Source organism: Gopherus flavomarginatus, chromosome 22 (genome assembly GCF_025201925.1).
Source record: "Gopherus flavomarginatus isolate rGopFla2 chromosome 22, rGopFla2.mat.asm, whole genome shotgun sequence".
Classification (NCBI taxonomy): Eukaryota; Metazoa; Chordata; order Testudines; family Testudinidae; genus Gopherus; species Gopherus flavomarginatus.
Window position 1 is genome coordinate 12,786,875 of NC_066638.1, and position 15,873 is coordinate 12,802,747.

A 15,873-nucleotide genomic window follows, 5' to 3' on the forward strand; every position below is an offset into this window, starting at 1 on the left:
CACAGCAGGCACTTAGTACATCAATAAGATACAGTTGCTCATACTGTCCTCTGTCTCAACCTAGAAAACACATCATGGAACATACTCAAACAAAATGCTAACCGCCTTCATTCATTATGCTTTCTATTTGCTTCTCCCGTTCTTAGTACGTACATGTGTTCACAGTAGGTGAGAGAAAAGAGTTAAGTTATGACTACAAAAGCAATCCAAATGCTATTAGACTGAAAGACTAGAGAAGGCTGGTGTAGGAAAGGGAGGATGCCCTTTTGGTTCAGACAATGAGCTGAGATTCAGGAGATGCAAGGTCTTTTCCCAGTGCTGCCATAGACTCCTGATGGGCAAGCCACTTTAATTCTTGGTGCTTCAGTTGTTCATGTGTAAAATGCTTATCTCCCATAGATGTTGTGAGGATAAATTCATTATATCTGTGTGGTGTTCTGTCATGATGTTGGGAGATAGATAAAAATAGCACTAGAGTCTATCCAACCCTTATTAATGTACAAGATAAGGCAGCAATACTATATGGGTACACTTCTAAACCCAATCCTTACTCCTGCAGTAAATCCAGACTAGCACCAGAGTCTACAGAACGTCTTTCTCTTAAAAGTCACGGGTCAAATATTCACATACGCCATCTGACAGAAGCAAAGATCCAATATAACACAATTACTAGACCAGCATTTATGTAGTTTAAGAAATTCTGTCCCTCTCTCATACTCACACCCCCCATCCTCCAACCACCAGCCACTGTACGTTACAGCAAAGTTTCAGTAGGAAACGTAGTGAAAAGAAATCATACATCAAGTCAGGTGCAGCAAATGCAATTCCAAGGGTCAGTGCTTCAATTCACATGTTCCCCCCGATTCACAGGTTTTCCATTCAGTTTTTCCATTCAGTTCTTCAAGTCTCCTCCAGTTAAGTTTCCTTCAGCGTGCGATCATACTTGCTTTGCTACGCTTCTCTTCACATTGTATAACATCTTGAAGTTAACTTGAAAGCAGTCTATTTCCTGTCTTTTTTCATTACAGAAACTCAATGAGGCATTCAGTGCTATGCTGAAAAAAATATTTCAGTCTATTCCCAGAAGAGGAGAATGGAAGCAAAAGGAGGTACAAAACCTACTTGTGTGTCCACAAAGTTAATAGTTTGTGTTCAATTATTCCAAGTGATAATTGCACCACACAATACATTAACTTATTTTTGTGGCTTGCATTAAACTATTGTCCTGCTGGGGCTTTTTCCTCCCCTCTAATCCCCTATCTTGAAGATTTTGGTGATTTTTTTTTAATGCTCGCTGACAGTCCTCCTCTAGATAGTCAATGAACAAGTACAGTACAAGCAGTGGCAATACAACCTTGACTCACCAATGTGCATGAAGAGGGGAAAGTTGGGAATTCAGGTTACTTAGCTCATCCAGTCCCAGCCTCTCTACTGTCAGCGATCAAAGGGGCGACTTGTACACAAAAAAAGTACACACATTTTACGAGTTTAAGCCAACATAGCATGAACCTGACAAGAGACACATCTGGAAACAGGTTTTTCAGAATTTCCTGTAAAAACATTTACCTGAAACATCCATCATCTGGATGCTTTAATCTGCATTGTTCCCAAATGAATAAATTTACCACGAGAAGGTATAGCCATTTCTCTACCAGTTTTGATTTGAATTATTTTCATTTGAGACCTAATGACCCAAAGATAAACAATAAAATTATGGGTTCTGAATTACATCAATCTGGTGACATCATTGAAAGAGTCACAATTCTGAAAAAAGCATCATAATGGTTCTTCCAAGGGGAAACTAAAATGTAAAGTAATGTGTTTAAGTTTACCTGAGACACAAAGCAGGAATGTCGCTATGAAATACTTCCATTACAAGTTCAGAAAATTAAAGTGAATAATGAAAAATAATTAGTGAACCCTTCCTACCAAAGGAAAATGTCATTCTCCATAATATTTTGTTGTCCTTAAAAATTTCTCTTGAAGTTTAAGACAATAGCTGGATATGGGTTCCCAAATAGAAAGGTTAAAGGAATTGTAAAGCTGCATTTGGTTCTCCTCAAATAACCTTTTGGTAACATGAGAAAAAAGAGGTCAGAATGCACCTGTTTGACTGATCACCTACAAGGTGAGAGGTTAAGGAGAATAATACAGCTTCTCACTGTTCAGTTTTGGAAGAATTGTTTTTTAATGTATACTACGCAGACATTAATAATTGCTCTTTTCAGGGCTAGAATAATTCACCTTCAGGTCAAATATGTACAAGAACCTTAAAAATATAAAAGTGTTTACAGAATTGGCCAAAATAAGCACAAACCAATACAAACATTTTTAATCACCAGTCTGCACGTGTGTATATTAAAATTCACCTGACCTTGAAATCACTAGCAAAACTAATCGGAGCACCCATATTCTATCTACCAGTAGCCTAATAAAAATTGCAAAATGCAATTTAAAAAATCTGGTAGCTACTTACTAAACTGGTTAATGATGGAATATAGTAAAACTGTCTAGGATTCTGCTCAACAATACTAAAATTTGAAGTAATTAAAGTAAAATCTGGGGGTGGTATAACAAAATTCCAAGATCCAGGAAACTAGCCCTACATAGCAAAAACAATACAACATCAAAATGTCTTCTCCATATTAAATATACTAGAAAGCAGCAAAAGCTCAAGTGTTACTATATCAGGAAAAAGTTACAACAAAAATGACGCCCTCCTACAGAATGATTCTGCTCCTTGGCTGATCACTTCACTTTACTGATTAAAATAAGTAAAACACCAGGAAAGCACTTTTTCAGAGAATATGAACATTCTTATACATTACACAGCACAGTGTTTGCCATCCACCTTCATCCATTAGAAGTTTAAAAAAAAACATATTAGATTTGCAATTTGGAAACTGCACATTTAGTTGATAATATACTATTATGCAAGGCCACAATCCAGCAAAGCGTTTAAGCACATAAACAACTTTAAGGATATGAATAGTCCTATTGACTTCTCACAGACATCTCACATGCTTAAAAGTTTTGCTAGATCAGGACCTTGTAAAACAATAGAATATTATTGATTAAATGTGTAAATGCATCCCCTATACCCAGTCTCCAATCCTGCAAAACTAATATTAGGTCTTTATTTTAAGTTTGTAAGAGTTATCACTATTCAGATCTGAATGATTATATTATATAATACAACTTACTTTTCTACCTAAAGAGATAGAGCCCAACTTACTACACCAAGTACTAATGTTTTCTGGATCTCATATCAAGTACAATTTATAAAACAAAAATCAAACACTCACTGTATCTGGGGACTTGGACACAACCACAAGTGTTTTAAGAGCTATAAACCAGTCTTCAAATGGTATTGATCTGTGATATCCCAAACAGCCCAAGGACTTAGATTTGGATAACATTCCATCCCCGAACCTCTCATCTTTACTCAATGGCAGTTTTGACCAAGTAAGGTCAGTGGCATCAGGCCCTCTCCAGGTATTGTAGAAGCTGTTCCTATTGACAGGCTCCCTCATAGCCAAAGGCAACATACTGAAAAGATGGAAGTCTGCACCTCGTTTAAATATAACGGCGTTATACAATGAAATGAATGTGCTGGCAAACTCAGAGAGGGCCTCGTGCTGTTTGAAAGATAAGGAAATGCAGTTTGATGGGATTTGGTCTGTTTTTCTGGCTTGATAGGATTAGTTTTTAATCTGAGAAGTGTACTAGTCCTCCTTTATTATTCCCAGATTTTAAAAAAAAGTTATATTATGCTGGAGTTAAGGCTAGAAGTACATATCAGAAGCCTCCACATCTTTCCTTCCACAGCTCCACTCACCCCCCAGCTCCTACCAACACCAGAAAGCGGCACCATGGGAAGCAAGGATGGGGAAAAGGAGCAAAAGCAACTGTGTAAGGAGGACATGGAGGTGTGAATGGAAATGTGAGGAGGCAAGTTCAGAGAACAGGGATATAGGGGTGGCTGTCATATAATCTGTCAAAGTGAGATACTGTCTATGTTTAGAAAGACACAATAAATCCCACTGAAAAGAGGGGTACCCAACTTGCACAACTCCTGTTCAACTGTTCTAAACAAACCTCACTACAGGAATCTAGCTTAGGCATGTGGCACACACCTTTTAAAAGCAGTGACAGTTAGGGTCAACTGCTTGTGTAAGGTTGAGCAAGTAATTACCAATGAGAAATCCTAACACCTGGGTACAGTCCATCTCCCTCCACTCTCTCACTTCAACTAAGAGAACTGCAACATACAAATTAAGGGGAGAAAAAGGGTAGTTGGTTGAATTACCTCTTAAGAATGACCTGAGCTATTGCCAAAGTAATCATTTCTTACTGTAAATTAAATTATGATTACAGGTGTTTAAAAACTATATTTTAAATAGTTTTGGAGGGAAATTACCCTATGCATCATAAGTATATATTATACTTTGAAAGGTCTGTTGTACTCCATTATTCAGACTACACCAGGAAAAAAAAAAGCCTTACAAAACTTTTAAAAAATCATTTGAAATATTTTAGGAAAGAAAGTATTTTATCTGTAAATGAGCTGTAGAGTTCAGCTGTCCTCACAGAAGTAATTGTGTCAAATTTAGAAATTAAATATATTATACTGTGAAACACAGGGATTTTAACTTCAAGTGAAAATCCTCAACCTGAACTAGGGAAGCACTACTGTTCCCTCCAAAACAGCATATCTTACTCTGATATGTAAATACTTCAGGCACATATATATTACAGTTGCTCTTTCCCTTCCCTTGAGTTTAAAATAGAAATATCAAAATATTTTAAATAGGGGGGTTCAAAAATGACCCAATATATGGGTCTTGGAATATTCCAGTCTCTCCATCAAAAATCATCCTAACGTTGTCAACAGTACAAAAGAAAAGCTTGTTTGCACAGATACTTCAGATACAGAGCATAGTTAGTAAAATAGCATGAAATTTTATCAGTCTACCATCAAAATATTTAAAGAACTATATCTGAATGCTGAAATTAACACCATGTGCATTTCGGAGTCCATTATCACCAAACTTTTCTTCTCAACATAATCAGATCTTTCAGCCCAGCTCATCTCCATTATTCAACAGCAGAACTATGAAGATTTCAAATAATTCTGGTTTCTTCTTTGACTGGACTTCAAAATCTCTTCCCTGTTATTTGGGCACTGAGAATCGCATCTTGCACCCCAGTCTTAGACTTGAAAGTCCCCAAAGGCTAGGGTGCTCAGATGTCCCGATTTTATAGTGACAGTCCTGCTATTCAGGCCTTTTTCTTATATAGGTGCCTATTACCCCTACCCTCATCCCAATTTTACATACTTGCTATCTGGTCACTCTACCAAAGGCAGAGAAAATCCTGCATATCCACAATGAGCTGGTGGAGATTATTGGTGGGGCAGTCAAAGGCAAGATGCACTGGAATTTGGTGGTGGTGGAGATAAAGGTGGGTTGAGTGAATCTGTATTTATTGCAGATCCAGTAGAGTAAACCCATTCCCCACATGGGATGTGCAACAAGTGGCAGGTCCTACACTCCAGTGACAAACAAACAGATTCCATCTCTCAGTCAAGCTATCTGCTTACACAGGCTCTGCTTTACTGATCAGGATTTGGTCCTAAATTCATTAGTCATTCCCCAAAGATCAACACCTCATCAAGCCTCAGGATGTTCAGATGAAAAGCTTTGTTGTGTGACAGAAGGGAGAAAACAGGGGAACTTAGACCACAACAAAAAACAATAGCAAGCATTAGAAATCTAGACTCGATACAAAATGTCTATTGCAATAATATGCCTCCAGTCTGAGTCCCTACCAACTCCTCAAGAAGCAAGTAAACCAAAAAATGTGCTATCGTTTACATATTAGTATAGACCGTTAAATACCATGCTTGAGGCAATAAAGATATAGCCTGAGGTCATGAGAAGTTTGGCCGAGACAGTAACTGACTGCAAAACACACCTCTGTCACATTCATCATATTAAAATTCATCATTGCCATTTACTTGCACTAAAAATAATATAAGAAAGCAAAATAAATTAATTCTGACTAAAACAAATGGGAATCAATTTGCACAGTCTGTCAAATATATAAACTGGAGTTCTATTAAGCAACTCTAAACATAGAATAGAGCTCAGTTCGACATCAATACTCATGCTGAATTATATCTTATTCCAAGATTATTCAATTTTAATGGGTATACCTGCAGAGAAAGGTAAGGTCAATGTTATGTCAAAATTGGACCCACAGTGTTATAGTGGGCACAAGTGGGCCATTAATGAGACTATTCACAGTAGCAAACACCAGACACAGTAGTGTTTGAAATATCAGGCACAAGTTTTGTCCTCCTTTATACTTCTGTCTTACTACATATTAAAACACTCAGGAAGCTGGCTGTAGAGAAGAGACCTTGTGCAATTCAGCACAAAAGCTCAGAGCTCTTTATCCCTTAATCCTAACTACATATCAAATTTTTTTTTTGCTAGTCCTGTCAGTGGTTGAATAAATTACACTAAACATTTGCAGATTAAAAATGTAATCCCATTCCTCCCAGTACCAAACATCACACAGATTGTCCTATAATAATACTTAACCCTATACTAGGATGATCCTCATCAAGAGCTATAATCAATATTTCTGAATTAATAAATATATCCCTCCACTCATCTGCCACTAGCATCCATTCCTTTAATAAAATCAAGATATTGCTGGTTCAAAAAAAACCCTTTTCCTCTAAAGATTCTGCTTCTAGAAGAACCTTATAACATTTCTCCCACACATCAAATCTCCATCTCAAGTGAAAACTTTTTTTTGTCTTACCTAAATCTCAAAAATGTCTGTCCGTTATTATTTTACTTTGTAAAGTTTTTTCAAATTGTTTTATATACTGGGTTCTGTACAAACTAAGATATCTTAAAAAATACATAATGTTTGTGGCAACAGTAGCAATGACAACTATAGCCTCATAATAAATAATAATAATAATGAGCTGTGCTAGCAACAATGCAGTCAATAGAATAATTTCCACTTGGCTCTGAAGGTATTCCTGTCCAGGGATTTCAAGAGTATTAAAAAGAGACAGATTGTATAGTAAATACTTCACTATATTTTAAAATATGCTTTCAACCATCCAATTGGCAGTGTTAAAATAACATCAAAGTGAAACACGACTTCCAGCTCAGAGAGATTAGAAGACTTTCCCCCAGAGTATGGGGGGGACTATCATCAAAAGATCCTTGACACTATGGTATATCAGTGCCTCTCGGATGAACAGGGTCCTCTGCCAGCCAGACATGAAGTGAAGGTAGGGACAGCGTGAATGGAGAAGGAAGGGAACTGAGGCCAAGCACCGGAGCATGCTGGGGAGGCATAGGCAGGTACTGAACAGAGGGGGCTTTGCTGTGTGGACGCTAAGGGAGCAGCCTCCTGCTCCTGCCTCGGCATCCACCCTGTAATGTGGCAGGATCAGGAAACACATAAGTTACATAGGAGAGGAGGGAGGGTCCTCCTGCCCCCACCCAGCAAGAGGACATTCCCTGTGCCCCCCCCCCCGGCTGTTATCCCTTGTACCCCTCTCCAAAGAGCTGATGGCAAACTGCAGTCACTTCCCATCGAGCCTAAGACCCCCCCGGCCAGGGGGTGCAGAACTATCTCCCTGGGACTCCCCTAAAGCCCTTCACTCCAACCTGGGGAGAGCTAAACGGGGCAGCCCCCCCCTACAGTCCTCCGGGGGGGTCCGCCCCACGCCCCCGCCAGGCAAGGGAATAAGGCAGCCCCCCCCTCACTGGGACCCCCCCAACACACCCCCGGGATCCGGGACATTTCCGAGTCACTGGAGGGGGATATAGGGCAACCGCCCGTCGCCTCCGTTCCCCAACTTGGGGGGCCATGGCGGAGCCCCTCCCGGGGGGGGCAGGACCCCTCCAGGCCAGGGGGAATGGGGCTGGGACCCCCCGCACACGGCGCCCCACTCACCGCCCCCCTCCTTCGCGGCTCTTTAACTCTCCTCAGGACAGTTTGTTATTGGAGTGGCCCGGGAGCGGCCAACGCGCATGCGCGGCCGCTGCTCCGGCGGGGAGAGCTGCGGGGGGTGGGTCAGAGGGAGGGGGCAAGGGGAGGTAGAGGGCAGGGTCAGGGGGGTGTTTCAGAGGGGACAGGGTGGGGGGGTCAGAGTGAGGGGGCAAGGGGGGGCAGAAGGCAGGAAGGGGGATCAGAGGGGTGTTTCAGAGGGGGCAGGATGGGGGGGACTGAGAGGGCGGGATGGGGGAGGTGTTTCAGAGGGGGCAGGATGGGGGGGACCCAGGAGCAGGATGGAGGGTTTTTCAGAGTGAGGGGGGGTCAGAGTGAGGGGGCAAGGGGGCAGAGGGTGGGAGGGGGGACCGAGAGGGTGGGATGGGGAGTGTTTCAGAGGGGACCCAGGAGCAGGATGGAGGGTGTTTCAGAGTGGGCAGGTGGGGGGGTCAGAGTGAGGGGGCAAGGGGGCAGAGGGCGGGAGTGGGGACAGAGAGGGCGGGATCGGGGGGGTGTTTCAGAGGGGACAGGATATGTGGACAGGATGGAGAGAGAAAAGGGAAGGATGTGAGAGATGGAGGGGGACAGACTGGGATCGAGATATTGGGCTGTAGCAAGGGGGCACAGGGCGGAGGGAAGGGGTGTCCCTAAGGATGTGAAGGAGAGCAAGAGGGGGAAGGAAATGAGAGCTGAAGAATGGGAAAAATGGGGGGCAGGACAGAGGAGGGCCACTCAGGAGCAGTGTAAGAGGTCTTGGGGGGCAGGAAGAGGAGACAGATATTGGGGGTGATAGAAGAGGGAAGTGCATGGGGGCTGAGGCTGGTCCATGGTCTGGGCACTAGCATAGAACTTGAGAGATCAAAGTTCAAATCTCTGCTGTGCCAAAGTCTTCCTATGTGAGCATGGGGAAGTCATTCAGCCTCTCTTGTGCCTCAGTTCCCCATCTGTACAATGGGCATAATGATGCTTTCCTAACTCATAAGGGTGTTGTGATGATACATATATTAAAGATTATGAGGTGCTCAGATGTTTATCAGGAACCCATTACACTAGTATCTTAGATAGATAAAGAAACAGAGTGTGTCTGGGAATCTGAAGGGGAGGGAAAAGTAGGGAACATTTAGGAGAGTGGAGAAAGATGCACAAGGACATTTTCTGTAAAGAGAGTGGCTTCTCTTGGCCTCCTGAACTGACAAAGGGAAACATCAAACCAATTCTCAAGGCAGTGATTTATTAGCAAGGGGCAAAGCTAGGGATTCACCCTCCAATCCCCTAGTCTGTACACTTCATACATGGTTTTGACAGGATTGTTTATGTCCTGATCCTGCAAGTTACACCATCTGGGAGGACAGAATTGTTGAGAATGTTAGGACATGTTAATTTGTCAAGTGTAGGTTTGGGGAATGCTGTTTTTTTATAGATACTTCCAGCCCCAATGGATTTTGTGACAAAGATTGTTAAACCTTGACAATTTTAAATGTAAAATATTTTACCTTTCTGCATTTTGTTAGAAGTGTCTTCTTACCTGAAAATGATTTAACTTTCATTTGTATTTGAATTTTGAAACAATAAAAATTATTATTTTAATGACACTATTTTCAATTTTCTGCATTGGTAAGACAGAGAAAAGCACAAGAAGGCCTCACACTGAGACAATTTGAATGGAATGGGATTTCAGTAAAATAAGTGAGATTTGAAATGGCTCATTTGAAACACATTCTTCATCACTAGCATGAGATACCAACATCATCTCTCACCTCATCTCCTGCCATGATTTCATTCCAAGAGCCTGATTCTTTAAGCACGTGCAAGCCCCAGATCTTGAAAGGCACCTATCTGCCTCTTTAGGGGCCTGCCTAAGGCCATCATTTAGGCACCACTGACATCTTCAAAGCCACTGGTCAGCTGCCGACCAACACCATAGCTGTCCAAGTGCTGGTCAGTATTTGCACAGCCAGCTAAGTGCTGACGCCATCCCACACAGGTTGAGCCCTAGTCCCACTTGAAACCTCAGAGACCTCAAAGCCAAGGTGGGGGATGCAGCAGCGGCTCCAGGCACCAGTGCTCCATGTGTGTGCCTGGGGCAGCAAGCCGCGAGGGGCGCCCTGCCGGTCCCTGTGAGGGTGGCAGACAGGCAGCCTTCAGGCTTGCCTGCGGGAGGTCTGCCAGTCCTGCGGATTCGGCAGCAATTCGGCAGCTGGTATGCCGAAGCCTGGGGACCGGTGGACCTCCCGCAGGCATGCCGCTGAAGGCAGTCTGCCTGCCATACTTGGAGTGGCATAAAAGCTAGAGCGCCCCTTGGGGGGTTGCATATCTCACCAGTGGGGCTTGATCCCCTTAGCATGTCAGAGCACACCTAACGCCTGTTCCCTGCCAGCTCCCACATCAGGACAGTCAGAGGCAGGCCACCAACAGGTGACAGGCAACATGGGGGTGCAGGGAAATGCAGGGCAAGCGTGAGCAAGTTGTCTAGAAAGAGTGAGGCAGTTCTGGCTGCTGGGGCCTGGGCTACCTGAGCAGCTGGCCTGTTTTAGGTGCCTCACTCCAGGAAAGGATTTGCAGCTGTGGCACCTCAGCAGGAATTGCCTCCCTCTGGTCTAGACATGCAGTGTTGTAGCCATGTAGGTTCCAGGAGATTACAGAGACAAGGTAGGGGAGGGAATATCTTTTATTGGACCAATTTCTGTTGGTGAGAGACACGCTCTCGAGCCCCACAGAGCTCTGGGTAAGCTCGAAAGCTCATCACTCAGTCTCACCAACAGAAGTTCGTCTGATAAAAGATAATACCTCACCCACCTTGTACCTCTGGTCAGGTCAGCTGCTTTGGCATCTAAGCCCCTCTCCTTTGCATTTCACCCCCGGCTCTCTTAGGCAGCTCCTGCTTAGCTGGCCAGTTTCTGAAAATCCCTTTCTTAAGCACATAACGGTTGCACACTCCAGAGCCACCTAACTCAGGGCTGAAAATTCCACTAGGAGGTGGGTCGTCCATGGGTCAGGCGCTGCTTCACTCGGTTAAGCAATCCCTTCAAAATCTGGGCCTAGGTGTTTGCAGCATCAGGACCTAATTTTGACCCCAGTCCTGCAAGCTGATCCATATGGGTAGATCCATGGAAACCAGTGGGGCTCTCCACAGGTGCAGGGGTTCTCATGTATGGCTCAGATTGCAGGATCAGCTCCTAGGTGGGGGAAAGTGAGTAAATATTGTTTTCTGAGTGGGATGTGGCAGGTACAGTATAAACCAAATGCACAACCTTCTGATTCATGAAATTAGGGCTCTCTAAATTTTAGATTACTTTAAATTAAAGAGCTAGGCTTGAAATTTAACTCATACTGGTTTCGCAATCGTCCAGTGCCTCAGATTTCCAGGAGTAATGCTAGTTAAAGGCAATCAGAAGTAGGCCCACTTTAAGACTGAGCTCTTTCGGGCCTTGGACTCTCCTTTATTGTACTTTTGTACAGCACCTAGTACGCTAGGGCCCTGATCCAGTGCTACTGTAAACCAGTAATGGGACCCACACTTTACTGGGGATTCTGGTTATTATTGTAATGCAAATAAATAATAATAATCAGGTAATTTAGAGCCCCAAAATAGGCTTTTATTAAGGAAAAAATGACAAAAAACTATTCAAACAGATTATGTATTTTTAGTCATTCAAAGATAAAAGTTTTTCTTTTAATTTCAGTAAAAAGTGGCTTGTTTTTATTTAGAACTAAATGTTCAGGTTAAAAATGAAGGGGCAAGATTTTCATAAATGACTTCCAGTTTTGGGTGCCCACCTGGAGACACATTAAAGGAGCTTCCTGTCAGGGAATGGACATTTCGCTCTGTGAAAATCACACCAAGGGAGCATCCAGCGGCTCTTCCTAGTAACGGGGACCTACAATCATCAATAGAAAGGAAACTGCAAAAGCATTTGCTTGTCATGTAACTACCTTTTTCCAAGTTTGCCCTATTCTTCTCTTTGTAAATGGCACAATGAAAAGGAAGAAGTCACACAGGGACGAACAGGACACATTGTAGCCACTTATTCTGTGGAATTTTGTTGAGATTGCAACTCTGGACGGAATTCTGATAGCAAAAAGCGACTGTAAAAGTCACAGTATGAGATTCCATATTTACCTCCTCTCGGGGCCTAATCTTGGGAAGTGCTGAATGCCCTTAATTTCCATTGCCTGAACTGGGAGCTGAGTGTGCTCAGCATTTCAAAGGAGACACTTGGCTGGATCAAACCCTACCTGATTCTGGCTCCAGCTCGCAGAGCTTGGAAGGTGTTGGGCCTGCTTCTTGTTGACACTAGGACCCTTTCCACTGCTCTAGCAATGCCATTTCAGAAATTACATTTACACTCCTTCCAGGCCCCTTTACACTGCCAAAGTAAAATGAGAATCAGGCCTGATGTCTCTACTTGCAAACCCATGCTTGGGGGCTGCAAGCCCAGCAGTGCTCTCTCTCCTTCAGAACCACCAATGTGCATGCTGTTAGAACACTTTCAATGCTTACTTGCTGTATCATCATTAGTGTAACTTATTATTTAGAACAAAACCTGTAAAGAGTTTATGGGGGACTGAACGGCTCGTGGGATCTGCAATGGGATTTTGTCTCTAGTTGGTTCAAATCCAGCCCAAATCATTTGTGACTGGAAATTATTACCATCCGATAGTGGCTCTGTGAAATACAGTGTGTGAAAATAATTTTTGGGCGCTCAAGTCTAGTTCCCAGGGGACTGATGTCTTCATCATGATACCAACATATTTGTCATTAATTGGCAGACTCAACAAAGGGGCCAAGGACTGAATGGGTCATGGAGTCTAAATTACCTATCACCCCTAATGGATGTCCCTCCAGGCGTGAGATGCACTGGCAAGGTAAGGTGGGAAGAACTCTGTAACATCATGGCTCCAGCTGTCCTGTTCTGTGGATAGACGGAGGACATCAATCTCCGGGGCTGTCATGCTGGCCTCTTTTACCAGCACTAGCTTCACACACACTTATTAACAAGTTTCAGGTCCCTTTTTGCCTGTGCGCCACCAGTCTGTCCTGAGTCATTTAATTACGGAAACTGCCCCCTGCGGTGACTCTAATTCATGCTCTCTCTGGCTGCAACTGGCTTTTAACTTTCACTTCCTGTGAACACAGCTGCCCCAGTCCTAAACTCAAGCTATTTTTAGACATGCAACTGGGTGGAAAGGTCCATTTTAAAGCTGGCTGTTACTATTATTTATACAGCTCCTGCTCGATTATAAGAGTAAATAGTCATGAAGAAACAGACTTTTTAGTTGATTCTTTTGATCTTGTGATGTATTTTTTTTCCTTCTGTTTGTCAATGTTACTTGGAGAAGAGATTAACCCTCTAATTTACATAAACCTCATGGTGCTCAGCTATACTTGTACCAGTGGAGGTCCCAGTCTGAGGAACAGATTAATAGAGTCACATTCTCAACCATCTGCTAACAATTGCAAAATCATATTATATTGTAATGAATTGGCTAGCCCATCCCTGCAGGAATCTGAATGGCCCGAGAACCTGCCACAAGGTGGCCAATAGAGATTCTCTGTCAAGTGACAAAGGTCTGAGGTGCAAAAGTTGAGTTCTGTCCCTGCCACCCACGTGAACTGCTAAAGTGACAACAATGAAGCCACACAGATATGCTGCGAGAGATGATTGTGGTGCTTCACTAGAATTACGTGGGAAGGTGTGTCCCGTAAAGACCCTTATTTGAAATTCTTGCTGTAATGCCAAGCAAGTGTCATGTGTCTGCTGCTGTGAAGGTTAAGGCTGAATTCAAAATCACTCTCTTACTTTTGCAGAAAAGAGTTACTACAACTAATGCAAGAGTTTTCACTTTTGTAGCACTTTCCACCTGAATATTTGAAAGCACCTTGCATGCATTAGCTAATTAAACCTTACACAACTCCTGCGGTGTGTATGAGGGGTACATCGGGATGACTTTACTCACCATTGACATGAGGTCCCTTCTGGGATGGGATACAGCAGATGGTTAACGCTGCAGGAGATTAGGTACGTGATATTATATTTGAAAGCACAAGGGGGTGTTGAGTTTGGCAAAATGTTATTATCCTGAGCTGGAATTAGACCAGGGCCTTGGGCTGAAACCTACACTTCTAGTGAGATGGCCAAAAGTGGTCAGGACTTTGGATTTCGATTTCAGTCTAAATACGTCCAGCAGCATACCACCCCTAACACTGCCTTCAGTATTGGTTTGGTCCTGACAGATCAGAGTGTTACCTATTGAACCACAAAGCAAGCTCCCAGAAGGACCTCAGAGGGCTCTCATTCAAGTATAGACATAAAATCTGTGGGGATCACAGGCTGCAGGCAGGGGCGGCTCTAGCTTTTTTGCCTCCCCAAGCATGGCAGGCAGGCTGCCTTCGGCAGCATGCCTGCGGGAGGTCCACTGGTGCTGCAGATTCAGCGGCATGCCTGCTGGAGGTCCACCGGTGCTGCGCCTTCGGCATACCCACCGCCAAATTGCCACCGAATCCATGGGACCAGCAGACCTCCCGCAGGCAAGCCACCGAAGGCTACCTGACTGCCACTCTCACAGGGACCGGCAGGACGCTCCCCGTGGCTTGCTACCCCAGGCACACACTTGGAGCACTGATGCCTGGAGCCACCGCTGGCTGCAGGGGGCACTAGCAAACAGCATGGCTTTGAACACCTTTGTACAGAGGCACACTTTATTTTAGCTGTGTGAGTCCTTTCCACCCCACAAGGAACACAATCTCACTGAGGGTGCAACAGAAAACATGGTCCTTCGTGAATGATGGTGATATATGAATTTGCCTGAGAATCTATATGACCCAACTGATGGTTTGTCTAGAACACCTGTTAACATAGTACCAGAGCACTGAACTACAAAGTACCAAGAGAAAAGAGTATTAGTTCTCTTCAAACTCCCAATATCCAGGCAGAAGTCAGGGCTGACATGCGTTGGTTTTGGCCCAGATCCTCCCAGATATCCAGATTCCTAACTTCCATTGAAATCAGTTAGAAGTGAGGACCCTCAATCCTTTAGTGATTCTGGGGCACTATTACTGCTGAGCCTAAAATTACCTGGATCTGTACCAAGTGTGACAGAATCACAGAAGTTACGAGTGGGAAAGACCTATTAGATACTTCAGCCTATCTCCCAGCCAACGCAATACTGTGCCCTACGGTTCTTTTACTAGAATCTTGTCCAGATTTTGCCATCTCCCCAGAAGGCTGTTTTGTAGCCTGATCGATCCTTCACCGCCAGGATGTTTTTCTTGATCTTCAGCCTAACTTTTCCGTGTTAATTTCATCCCTTTCATGTGTCAGGCAAGATGTTCTACTTCTTTCTGCCTTAGTATCCCCACCTTAAATATGGGGATAATATTCCTGAGCAATCAGGAGGGCTGTGGGACTAACTTCATTAATTATAGTAAAGCGTTTTGTGGTTATCAGATAAAACAAACGAGGGGGAAGTATTAGTGATCCTATGGTTATTACATTACCAGTGATTAAGGGGATGCTTATAACTTGGTCAACCTAAGGGAGCTACAGCTGTTCAGCACTTCTGGAAATCAGGTCGTGTTTATTTAGTTGCCTAAATATGTGTTGAAGTGCCTGACTTTAGGCACCCACATTTTGAAATGTTAGCTCGCCTGGTCCAGGCCTGTGTGCGATTCTAAACTCAAAGGTAGCTAGTGCTTGTTAACAGAGCCCTGAAACAGGGCTACCTTCCCACACAGCAGCTACCTGTGAGTTCACACTAGCAGCATCTATGCAAGGCCGTTACAGAGCAACACTGCAGTGTGCGCTGCGGCTCACACCCCTGTAGTCCACACTCAGAGCTGTGCAGGGA

The 15,873-nt window shown here is 43.6% G+C and overlaps 1 protein-coding gene across 9 annotated transcripts in view; it reads right to left on the minus strand.

Moving 5' to 3' along the window:
• The window catches only part of LOC127039109 (lethal(3)malignant brain tumor-like protein 4), a 101,236-nt gene that overhangs the window by 71,726 nt on the left and 13,637 nt on the right, over positions 1-15,873 (minus strand). The window contains exon 1 of one of the 9 annotated variants that reach the window (XM_050932310.1): positions 7,990-8,059. The exons of 7 other annotated variants lie outside the window; for them this stretch is intronic. The gene's annotated coding sequence lies outside the window, so the exon portion shown is untranslated. Of the gene's footprint in view, positions 1-799; positions 1,010-7,989; positions 8,060-15,873 lie in introns of those variants that run through there. One more of the 9 variants, XM_050932312.1, reaches the window with a different exon arrangement.